Below are 12,122 nucleotides of genomic sequence, written 5' to 3'. Positions count from 1 at the left end.
GGACATGTCAATCAATCTCAATCAATCAATCTTTATTTGTATAGCGCCAAATCACAACAAACGTTATCTCAAGACGCTTTTACAAACATAGGAGGTCTAGACCACTCTATGTCAAATTATGAACAGAGACCCAACACCAAGACAGGGTAAGACTCAGTCTGACCCCACCTTAATCCATCATGAGCATTGTGTGCAGTATATAACTGCTCTTCTTTCTTCTATTTTTTTTTTCTTCTTATGTTGTTGCGGCTGTTTTGTTTTGTTTTGTAGTGTCTTGTAAGTCCATATGGGCTGGGCACCTTAAGGTGCACGACATGATGAATAATAAATAAACTAAACTAAACCATTAGGTTTTGAATGTTAGCTATTTTTATTAATGGGTCAAACACATTTTATATCAGCAAGGTGATGCCACAGACAACCCACCAAGCATAATGCAGTATTCAAGTATTCAACCCTCTCTATTAGCCTGATTATTTATTTACATTAGCCTATATGACCTTCAAGAATATAGGCGTTACAGGGGCGTTAACTTTATGCAAGGTGGAGCTACCAAACTTTGGAAAATGGCGGGACTTTCAAACCGTCGCTGTTTCGCTCCCTCTTTCGCTGTTGCTAGATTACTGTAAAGCTAAAATGTAACGTGCACGTTCCTTATCTTAATTATGCACACCTGGTGACCCTCGAACCGGTCGATTCCGGGGTCCGGGCGCTCCCTTGCTGTGGCCTTTCTGTAGGCCTCCGTTATGTTATAAGCATAGACTGTATAAAATAGGTTAAAAGTTTCCCTCATCAGCTGTCGACCTTATACGCTGCTTCTAAGCTGTGGACTGAGACCAAAGAGACCTCACAGGGGAGACGTTTCCAACACCTGTAGCTGGGCCACCGACACACTGCTAGTGCTACACTTTGATGAACTAGCAATATCAAAGAGTCAGCCAAAAGGACAGATGCTGTTTGCTGTTAACTGTAAGGAGTTCATTTCTAAAAGAGGGAGGTAAGTGTAATTATTTCTTTCCCCTGCTTGTTCTGCTCACAATATAATGTTATTAGGTTGCTAACATCTGAATAGCGTTGTATGACAGTCTCAACTCAACTCAACTTTATTTATAAAGCACTTTAAAACGACCACAGCCGGAACAGAGTGCTGTACATAAATAGACAAAGAACGCAGGCATAAAAACAATTAAAACACAGGATAATAAAATAATTAAAACAATAAATATAAACAAACCATAAAACACTAAAACAGGAGCAGAGTCTCATAAGATAAGATAAGATAAGATATACTTTATTTGTTACAGCAGCAGAAAACAACAATGTACTAACAAAGTTAAAAAACAATAATAATAGCAATGACAAGGGTAAAATATAATAAAATAAAATATGGCAACTATTACAGATATATACACACTATGTACACTTCTATCTGATAAATTGATAAGGTAAGTTATTGCATGATAAAAATTGCACCAGGTTATTTAAAAACAAACACACAGTATGAAGAACAGTGCGATTCAGATGGATACAGTAGTTATTTGTGAATGTGCCAAGTCACATAGTAACTGCCATGTTGCCATGCTGGGTTGAAAGCGAATGAATAAAAATGGGTTTTAAGACGAGTTTTAAAAATGGACAGTGAGGAGGCTTGTCTAATGTGGAGGGGAAGCTCATTCCATTATTTTGGAGCAGCAACAGAAAAAGCTCTATCCCCTCTGAGCTTCCGTTTTGCCCTCTGTACCTCTAGGAGCAGCGGATCAGCTGACCTGAGGCAGTCTGGGCCAGTAGTTGTTTTGAGCACATGAATCTATCTTTCCTGTTCTAAAATATTGTGCCTCTAAAAGTGAGTGATATTTTTCTGTTTTTTAAGACACCAGGTTTGAAACTCAGTCTCCCATGACTCCCTCCGGGCCCATTTTTCTGATACAGTCACAAAGCAATGCATTCATGTAATGCTGTACTGCTGACTCATTTGGCTAAACTTGTCCTAATGCCAGTCTTAAGCATATTATCATCATTACTCCAAATTTGTTCCTTTGCTTGTATCCTTTTGGAATGTGGAGGTCAGAGCCCAATAATCAAATTTAAACGTTTTTCAAATTGGAATGACCATGTACTGGTAAAAGTCAGTCATCCCCATCTACTATGATTATAGTTTATGCAATGAAACATTAATTTAAAAGGTAAGGGAGTGTGTGTGAGCGGTTTAAGCAGCCATTTGCATACAAAATGTATCACAAGATCCTAAAAGTCTGGACCTGGGTGGATAACCTTCACGACTAAAACATTTTCTTGGATCAAGCCTGTAGAAACTGTTAGCTATCTTAAAAATGGAACATCTGGATATCTTTCAGCTTCTCGGTGTGCTGCTGAGAGATATTGAACGGTCATGTTCCTAAGGTTGCTTGTGTCCATATGTAGAATCCAAGCAATTTCATTTTGGAATGCCAAAGTTTAAGGAAAGAGAGCTTTATAATGCTCTTTGAATCAGAAACCTCCTGAATAGTGTTAAGAAAATATTAAAACATAAAAATTTAGAAAAAAGTTGGGATACTTTATGGGAATGCAACACAGTGAGGTTGCAGCAGGGTATTCACCTAAAAAACAAAATAGGCTACTTAGTAGAGCTTTAGTAAATGAGCCATGTGATACCTTTAACAAACACAAGACAAACAAGGCCCAGACTTTGCTTATTCCTCAATAAGCTTTTGTTTTGCATCTTGCTCTGAGTTCATGCACTGGCAGCAACCAGGAGTTTTAGCATTCAAATCAGAGCAGAGAGAATTAAAAGCACATTTCTTGATAATGTGTGATGTTTATTGGCAACTAGAGCGACATTTTTTTATATTTTTCATTAACAGCACAAGATCCTGGGAAGAATGGAAGACACGAAACCCCAACAAAAACAGAGTGACCGTTTTGGGTTGGTTTAGTGTTAAAATATAACAGTTATTAAGTGATTACTCTGCTCATATATTCCAGGCTGGTTATTGCTATGTCATTAAAAAGGATACCACAAAACTCCTTGGTCTGTAAACCAATTAAGCATAACATTGTCAACTAATAAAGCAAAACATAAAACCATTTGGATTATATCAACATGCCGATATCAGCATATTACAGACTATTACTCAACCTACAGATTATTTTGATTATAAAATTTTTATTTTATTGATTACAGTGCCTTTTAAAAACGGGGCAAAAACAACAAAACAAGCAAAAGTAATAATAATAGAGGCGCTGATGGCCTAGTGGTTTAAGCGGCGCACATACAGAGGCTACAGTCCTTATTCACAGAGGTCGCCGGTTCGACTCTCGGCCGTGACCATTTCCCGCATGTCTTCCCCTACTCTCTACTCCCCATGTTTCCTGTCTCTCTTCAGCTGTCCTATCTAATAAAGGCAACCCCCCCCCCCCACAAAAAAAATAATTATAATAATTTGAATTGCTTTAAAAAGCTTAAAACAGTTGCAGCTTTCAAGAACAGTGAGACACCATATAACAAACTGAGACTCAACACACAATAAGAAACATCAAAGAAATGTACAGACAACCTCAGCGATCATATAGTAAACAGTTGGGTCTTCAGCTTCGCGTTAAATACATCAACCGAACATGCCAGTCTTATGTCAAGAGGGAGACTGTTCCATAGAGTCGGTACGCGGAGTGAAAAGGCCAATAGTCTTCTTCCTGACCTTAGGGACACTTAAAAGGCCAATCCCCTGTGAGCGAATTGCCCGAGCAGGCACATGCCTGTATGGGTCCACCATGTCGGTGAGATACGAGGGTCCAGTGCTATTTATAATTTTAAAAGTCAACAGCAGCACCTTCAAATCTGATCTACATAAAAACAAAGCAAAAACCCCAATGCAAAAGAACTCAGAGAAGAGAGTAAGCAGAATGACATGAGGCCCAAACACCAAAAACCCAACTAAGACTAAATAAAAACCCAACAGCTTAGGAACCCAAACTACAATAAAAACACAAAAAACATAAAAACTCAACCTCATAAGAACCTAAACAATACACGAACCAAACAACATGAACTGTGACCAAGCATATAACAGCATATAATGAAAAGAAATTACCCTCAGCGACATTGGCAGCAGATGTAAGATGATGAGCAGACAGGGGTCTGCCTTAAATTCTGGTCTCAAGAGCTTACAATTTTGGCTGATTGGCAATATGTGAATTTGTCCATCTAAACCTGATATTGGAATCAATCTCAGTCTCGAAGATTTTTAATTGTTCAGGCTCTACAAACAACAAAAGTCACTATTGAGTAAACAACTGGTTGGAGATAATTATTGGCACATAACGTTGATTAGTTCTAATTTTACTGGAAAGAATATTCAATTGGAATTCCAAGAAAATTAAGTTTTTGTTCCTCCATTGCTGTTATTGACGTCACTGACTCCAGTCTCATCCTCACACTAGTTCTCATCATCACAGGAATAGTATTATAGTATTAGATCATAATATCGAATCAATCATCATCCAATCTGCAAAACTCAACTGTTTAAACTTACACAAATATTTTCTGCATATGAATTAATCCAGGTTGGAGAGATAGCTTACATACCAACTAATGATTACCTGACATCCACTCCTCCCACATGCAAGCACATTTTCTGACATTTCCTCTTTATTACATTCATGTCTTCTGCTGATCCCTCCATATGGCTCATACTATGTCTAAGTTTTTTTCAAATATTGCATTGCTGGATTCCTATCTCACACATCTCCACAATCCATCTCTGTTCTGAGATGAGCCTGAATGTGAAAAAGGTGAGCAGAGCACATCCAAAAGTAACTTGGACCAGTGATCAAAAAATGTTGAAATCTGTAATCATATGGAAGCCTGCAAACTTTACAAGGCATCTAAGCTTCAAGCACCTGAAGGTGTGCAACGTTGATGCATACAGCTTTATGAATAATGCTTGAATGTGGGAAGTTAATTGCATGAGCTTTGATTATCACGTTGATGATAAGGCAAGACGCTCATGCTGACACCTCAGTAATGACCACGTTTGCAGAATTATATACATCGACATCCTACATGGCGTGACATACTGATAATTTAAGTTTGGATGTGAGAGTAGGAACTGGAAGCCAGGGTTGTTGACAGATTCAGATACCCCTCTGTAACCTGCAGTTTCGCCCAAAATATGAGGATGTGGCTTAATCAGTGTTTTTTTTTTATTAGGTGTGAAAGGGTACCACTTTCTTTTATGAGCTAAATATCCTGGAGATTCAAATTGGATTCGAGGAAACTAATGAACGGGAAGGATGTAAAGTTAATTTATCACCATCTGTGAGTTTTAGTCTTGCATATAGTCATTAAATGTTTATGTACCTCTTTGAAGAAGACTTTTCAGACAGAACTGATGCACACATTCTTTACTGTAATTGCTTGAAGCAGTCAACTCTCATATTCTTAATCACAGAGAATGTCTTATATCTCCAGTATTTACATGTTGAAGTCTTGCCCAAACACAAACAAGAACATACAGAAAGATACTATGACTACTTAATTGTGACTGGCAGTTTTCATTTGGAACGAGTTCAGGAAATGACAGCAGCAGGTACACAAACCTCTTGGGTGGCAAAGAAGCTGAAAGATTTGATGGCAGCATTCCCTCAACAGCTTAGCATGCAGTCATTGGTATGTTTCATGTTGATATCAACATAATGAGCAAAGCTGGCAGTAAACTCCTCATAAAATTCTATGTGTTCTTGGACAGCTGTTGAGTATGATCCTGCAAGCAAAGACCAGGGTATTTGCTGTGTCTACAGGTGTGCTCATTTAATGCCCACACCTTCATGGTTGATACCTTTGTGTTTGCATGTGCAAAATGGATACAAGATTGAAAACAACATCCTGGTGCATCCATGAATCAGCCAAAGTTAACTTAATTAACTCAGGATGTTACATGGACATGCTTATGATGTTGCTCTATGGAAGGTACTACAAGTTGGTCATGTCTACAAAGCTGTCGGGTGATCTGCCATTAAATTTGGACAGGCCTGCATTTTGCTTCAAAACTTTTGAAGATAGAAAAAGTTACTGTAATAAAATGTGTCTTTCCTTGAGTGATACGTGAGCTTGCATAGAAAAACATTTAGTGCAAGTTATTTGATTCACATCAAACTCCACTTGTTTGTTTTGATCAGCTGATAATAACTTATTTGATAGATCTTTTTTTTTTTTTTTAATATAATTGATGGTGCATGTAAGATAAGATAAGATAATACTATATTGATCCCGGGGGGAAATTCGGTTGTTGCAGCAACACCGACATAAGCACAAATCAAGAATATGTTTAAATAAGTAAAAATAAGAAAAGAAAAATAGATAAATAAAGATAAGAATAAAAATGTAAGCAAATATAGGTATATCAAAGGCAGTAGGCAAATATTCCGTAGCAACAGGTTGAGTAAAAAGGTAAAGGGGTTTGGAGCTTCTGCAACCGGCTGCCTATCTCTCCAGCGCCGTAAGTCTAATCACGTATTAGTTGTTTTTGCTGTTTAGGACATTTAAAATTGAGTTAGCATGAAAACGTTGGTTCAGTGGTTAGCACCAGTGTTAGTTTGGCAATAGTTCAATATTTTGAGGATGCTAGATAAATATCTAAAAGACTAATTATCAACCAATATCATCCTATCACAGTTTGTATTTAAATATTTTCATCACATTTTCACCTATAATTACATTTATTCTTTATTATTATGTCCACCATAGTGCAGAAAAAGACATTTTCACTTAATATGAAATGGAGCTGTGGGATATTTTGTTCTGCAGAGGGCGCTGTGATGCTTTGCCAACATATTGTTGCCTGAAGGAAGCCCCCCCCCCCCCCCCCTTTTTAAATTATTATAATTTTGCAGGTTTTTCACTTTCTTTTTTTTCAAATTCAGAATTATCTAAGGATTTAAAGAGTTATACAATATTTAATTGTCTTTTCTTACTACAGATTAGCTGTTCTAATTAACTAGGTTATGAATTGTTGTTAACAATAGTTCAATGCACAAATACCTGCCTCTGCACGCCTGTCCTAGAGAGAGCTTATGTCATTATTATTTCGAGGTGTCAGTCCATCTGACTAGAACTTTCTGGACAGATTTATGATGAATTCGTGCTCATCCCATTCTGAACATAGCGTTTCAGCAACGCTTGGCATGAATTTATTACATCTGGTTTATTTCTAAGTTTCTCATCTGTCTGGAAGCCATTCCACTTGGTTAGTGGACATTCTCCTCTTATGTTAGCTTACCTGTTTGTGCTGCTGTTGTGGGAAGGGGGATATGCCCTGCGAAGATACACAAAGACATTCTCTGTTCTTTCCCAACTGTAAATGATTGATTATGACCTCTCTTCTTTAATGTAGCCTCAGGTATGCTGTCATTTTTTGTTTTGAGGGAAAGGCACTCATCTCTGTGGTGAAAATTGATCTACGTTAAAGGGGACATATCACGCTTTTTTCATCAATATATATTGGTCTAAGAGGTCCCCAAAACATGTCTTTAAAGTTTATGCTCAAAAAAACACTTTGAAATCAGATTTTGGCATGCCTGAAAAGTCCTCTTCTTCATTCCTCATCAGAACACTCTGTTTTCCCTCTGACCACGCCCCCTCCGGAAGTGGATGTGCCTCGGCTCTCCAGCACGTTGATGTAATGTTTACATGTTGGCTGAATATACACGGCTGCTCAGAGATCGCGTTACTTCAACCCTCTGAATCTGATCCTGACGGAGAGGTGCCTGTAGCAGGACCTTTCTGAACGATTGGTCATAGATTTAGTGTTTCTTGTTGTTTTATTTATCAGTATGTAGACGTGTGTCTTGGTACACAGCTACGAACATGTAGCTATGTGGCTATGCTAACTAGCGCTAGCACTTATCCATGATAAATAAAAATCATCCACTAGATCTTCAAATCTGCAGACGTGGGGAGTAAAACCGACCTCTGCCAGAAAGGCAGCGGGACCTTTTATGAAGGATTGGTCACAGATTTAGTGTTTCTTGTTGTTTTATTTGTCAGTATGTCGACGTGTGTCTTGGTACACAGCTACAGCTACAGCTACAGCTATGAACATATAGCTATGTGGCTATGCTAATTAGAGCTAGCACTTATCCATGACAAATAAAAATCATCCACTATATCTTCAAATCTGCAGACGTGGGGAGTAAAACCGACCTTTGTGTTTATTAAGACAGCCTACAACTAGCATGCCTCCCTCCTAAGCTCCTTGTTAGCACACATTTGTGCAGGTAATGAAAAACGGGGGAGGGATTCAGTATTATTTTATACAGTCTATGGGCCGAACAAGCTCCGAGCTCTGACTCCGTGACAGACCGGATATTGTTGTTACGTAACAAAAACACGGAAGTCTGAAACGGCTCGTTTCACACACATTTACAGAAAGGTGTAGAAATCAGAACAGGGGCAGAATGGATTTTTTTCATTCTTGGGGGGTTTGTAGACATGCCAGGGACACATATTTCAGGTAAAGAACCATTAAAAAGTCAATTTTGCATGATATGTCACCTTTAACTTGTGTTTTGAATGGTTGGCAAAGCAAATTCTTTACTCAAGTGAAGATTAAGTCAGGAGTTTTAATACTTTGTCCAATTTTGGTCAACGTTTAAGTCATTATTTCTCAAACACTCTTATGGTACTGATTTGCTGAATGATATTTCTCTGGCTTTGAATTGTATATTAATACCAAGTTGTCCTTCTAAATCAGTGTAATGTTTTACCCTGTACAAACACTTATAGTGATAAAATGTGTACCTAAATTGCGGACATATATGATTGGTTGAAACAATTGGAGATTTTTTTGAGATATCTATTATAATCTAACTAGGTTGTCTGGCCAAACAGAGCCAACTACTAATTGAGGCACAATGAGCAAATATTTTAACTTCAAGTAAAGTTTTAATTTTTGTTTGTCATACAATTAAGTATAGAATGAAATAATGTCAATGAATACTTTGGTTAAATTTTGGTGGCAAGCTGGCAATGTCACAAGAATGCTACAATGTACCATTGGCTTATTTGATCATCACACGTAGAAGTTTAATTCGTTAAGCTTGTGATTTTGGATGCTTCGAAGTTTGGATCATTTTTGTCCATAGTGCAAACCAACATCGGCGAAAATGTACCAGTAAGTTATTTGATGATGTGTGACCTGACAACAACTTCTTAATAGCAGGGTGTGTGCAAATATATTAAATATTGCATGGTTTTTAACTAGATCATTGAACATGTCTTAATTGCATTTCAAAAATTCTGGGATGTTCAGGTTTGTCACACTTTAATCTCCTCATTGTGACTCGATGTTGCAGATCAACCTCAGACAACAGATTGAAATCCTTTAAAACAAGTTAATGCTGCTATGTGTCAAACCTTCAAGTGACTTTAGCAGCCAAGAAGTACATCACAAGATGATAATCTTTTTCAAAATATTCTACCACAGACATACAGGGCTATTGGTAAATGCTGGAAGATGCGTGGTGCTTCAGAATTCAAATTAAGTTCACAGCAGCAGAGCCGCCTCTCTATGCAATGGAGCCATCACCAGAACAGCAGGGGTATTGAGCAGACATTCACTCTAATTATAAATCAACCTCTTGCTGCTCAGCCTTCTCAGATCGCTCACACAGGTCACTCTCTCTCTTGTGTGTTGTCTGACTCTCTCTTCCTGTAGCTCTACCACTCTTTATCCCTCTCTCTGTCCCCCCGCCCTCCCTCTGTGTGTCTCTCTCTCTCTCTCTCTCTCTGTCTCTCTCTCTCTCTCTCTCTCTCTCTCTCTCTCTCTCTCTCTCTCTCTCTCTCTCTCTCTCTCTCTCTCTCTCTCTCTCTCTCTCTCTCTCTCTCTCTCTCTCCTTCTCTCTCGCCCACGTCTACCCGCAGCCAAATACTTTGGTTCATCCAAGGTAAATCTGCACTGGGTAAACAATCACCCCCATAGGAGATGCAGTTCAGACCAGAAGTCTGCAAAGTTTTTTGGAACAAACTATCTAAAGATCTATCTCAAACATTTAACATTTATCTAAAACCTTTGCAGTAAAATAATAGCCGACTGTGTGTACATTAAAACAGCTTGATGTCAATCCATGTACTGTAGTTCTAAAATGTAACAAGACCAAATGTTTGGGAGGCAGCCCATAAAGGTGCAAAGCTCCTAACAAACAATGAAGCATAGCGGACAAAGCTTAAATACTAACCACTAACAGGGTAAAACTGTAAAATCTGGGTTGTGTCAGGGGAGATGTTACTGAAGAGTCGAGGTCTGAGGCTCAGCTTTGACACAGTTTTCTAGCTTTCGTCTGTTCTTTATTTTTACAGATAAACGTGCGCCTGGGCGGATATAAGAAAAAATGTATCATACAAGGTTCTGTTGTTCATTTTTTTGCAATTTGGTGGCAAAACATAAATACAGTCTGCAGCATGTGATACTGCAAGTTGAGTTTTAGACATGCTGAATGAAAACTCTACAATAGTGAGTATTTTTATTTATTTATTTATTTTTAACTAGCAATAATCGCGCCTCGGATAAACCTTACAGGCAAGGATACTTCCACTGTGCAAAGCTACAATAGTGAGTATTGAAAAAACAATGTTTGTGTATGTTCATTTATGTGTAGGATTTTCACTGTATCCAGGTGCTGGTTAATGCAAAATAATATATTATGTCCCATTCTTCATATATGCAGCTTTAATAAAAAAAAAAATAGTTCATCACACAATTACAATTTACTCAATACAACATTGACATAGTACGATTCTCTTGGTTAGCTTTCTTACAACGTGCACAACAACAGAATAACCCAGCTGGTCTGAACATAAGACCGGTGTTTCTTTAAGTATACGTACTTATAGAGCTTTACAATCCACACATTTTAATTTCATCTCCTGCAGATGTGACGGCATTAATAGGGCACTATGTCACATTCTACAGCGATTCCTACTAATGCACTGTAAGCGTCCTGGAGGTAGAGATCTGTAAACCAGGTCACCACCCCAGTTACCTCAGTGATCATGCCTGTCATGAAGGATGCCAATCTCTGATGTAATCTGCATCTTGAGTAAATCTGCTCCTAATTAAGACACGCATCAGCTTTGCAATGTGGCACCTGTTTTTTTTTTGTATTTGAAAGGAAAACGGCAATGTTGGCCTTTAAACATTTTTGAATGGTTTCTGTCAATTTTTGTTATTTGTTGTCACTTATGTAATTTTATTTGATGACGTTGTTAGCCTTTTTTCAATATTTGTATGAGGTGTTTCCTGGCAATGTGTGGCCAAGCTACACTATGGTAACCCTAGATAGACACATTTCCCAAAAAACAGTCATAGATTTCACCCTTTTTTAGAGTTTAGACAAATGTGATCTAAGGAGTCCTTCAGCAGTCCTTCAGTTATCAATGACACAGTCACACTGGGGACAGAGAAGTCACGTTAGCTAGTGATACAGCAGTTAAGCCCCTGGAGTCTGTGTAACCCGAGTTGACCCTTGTAGTAAACAAGTGTGGCTAACAATTAAGTCAAAACCCAAGCACCACCTCTAAAACTACCCCACTTAATGGTAATGCTGTGCATTATGTCATTCAGCATAGCAGGAGATCCTGGAAGAACTGCTGAGTCTGACCTGCACGTGCGTACACTGTAACCTTCCCCTTTGCCTCCCTGGGGTTGTCCAAATCACACCATGAGGTGAATCAAGTCCAGCGGGGTGTGGGGGGCCCTGCATTGTGGTGGCTGAGCTTAGGAAGGATTTAAACACTACTACTTATCGGCTCTTAACCTCACTGACCCTTTTGGGACTAGTACAAATCCTGTTGTGCTAGAGAATTACATTAAGCCCTTGCTTTGAACCAGGGCCCCAGTGAGCACATGGACTGGAGCACTTACGGTAAATTCTCGGCTCGCAACTGCGTTACTCTGTAAGCCAGGAGCTTTGAGTTTTTAATATGATAACTAGACCAAAACCTGATTCTGCATGGGCTACTGGAAATTGAGCTGAATTAATTGGATATGGGTCACACAGTGTCATTTCTTTTAATAATGCAGATCTACTTTTTAAATGATTTACCCATCAATAGAATGCTTTCTCCAGAG

At 38.4% G+C, this 12,122-nt stretch overlaps 1 long non-coding RNA gene and 1 pseudogene across 1 annotated transcript in view; both read right to left on the bottom strand.

The window, feature by feature from the left end:
- Nucleotides 1-756, bottom strand: part of LOC117806133 — a 30,224-nt gene extending 29,468 nt beyond the window's left edge. Inside the window, exon 1 of the long non-coding RNA XR_004629609.1 lies at nt 674-756. This is a non-coding gene — a long non-coding RNA (uncharacterized LOC117806133). The remainder of the gene's footprint in view (nt 1-673) is intronic.
- A 9,665-nt stretch (nt 757-10,421) lies between these two features.
- LOC117806918 lies at nt 10,422-10,598 on the bottom strand (annotated as a pseudogene).
- Between the last annotated feature and the right edge of the window lie 1,524 nt (nt 10,599-12,122).

The sequence above is a fragment of the Notolabrus celidotus genome, chromosome 22 (assembly GCF_009762535.1).
Source record: "Notolabrus celidotus isolate fNotCel1 chromosome 22, fNotCel1.pri, whole genome shotgun sequence".
NCBI lineage: Eukaryota > Metazoa > Chordata > Actinopteri > Labriformes > Labridae > Notolabrus > Notolabrus celidotus.
This window is presented reverse-complemented; position numbering and strand designations above follow the sequence as displayed.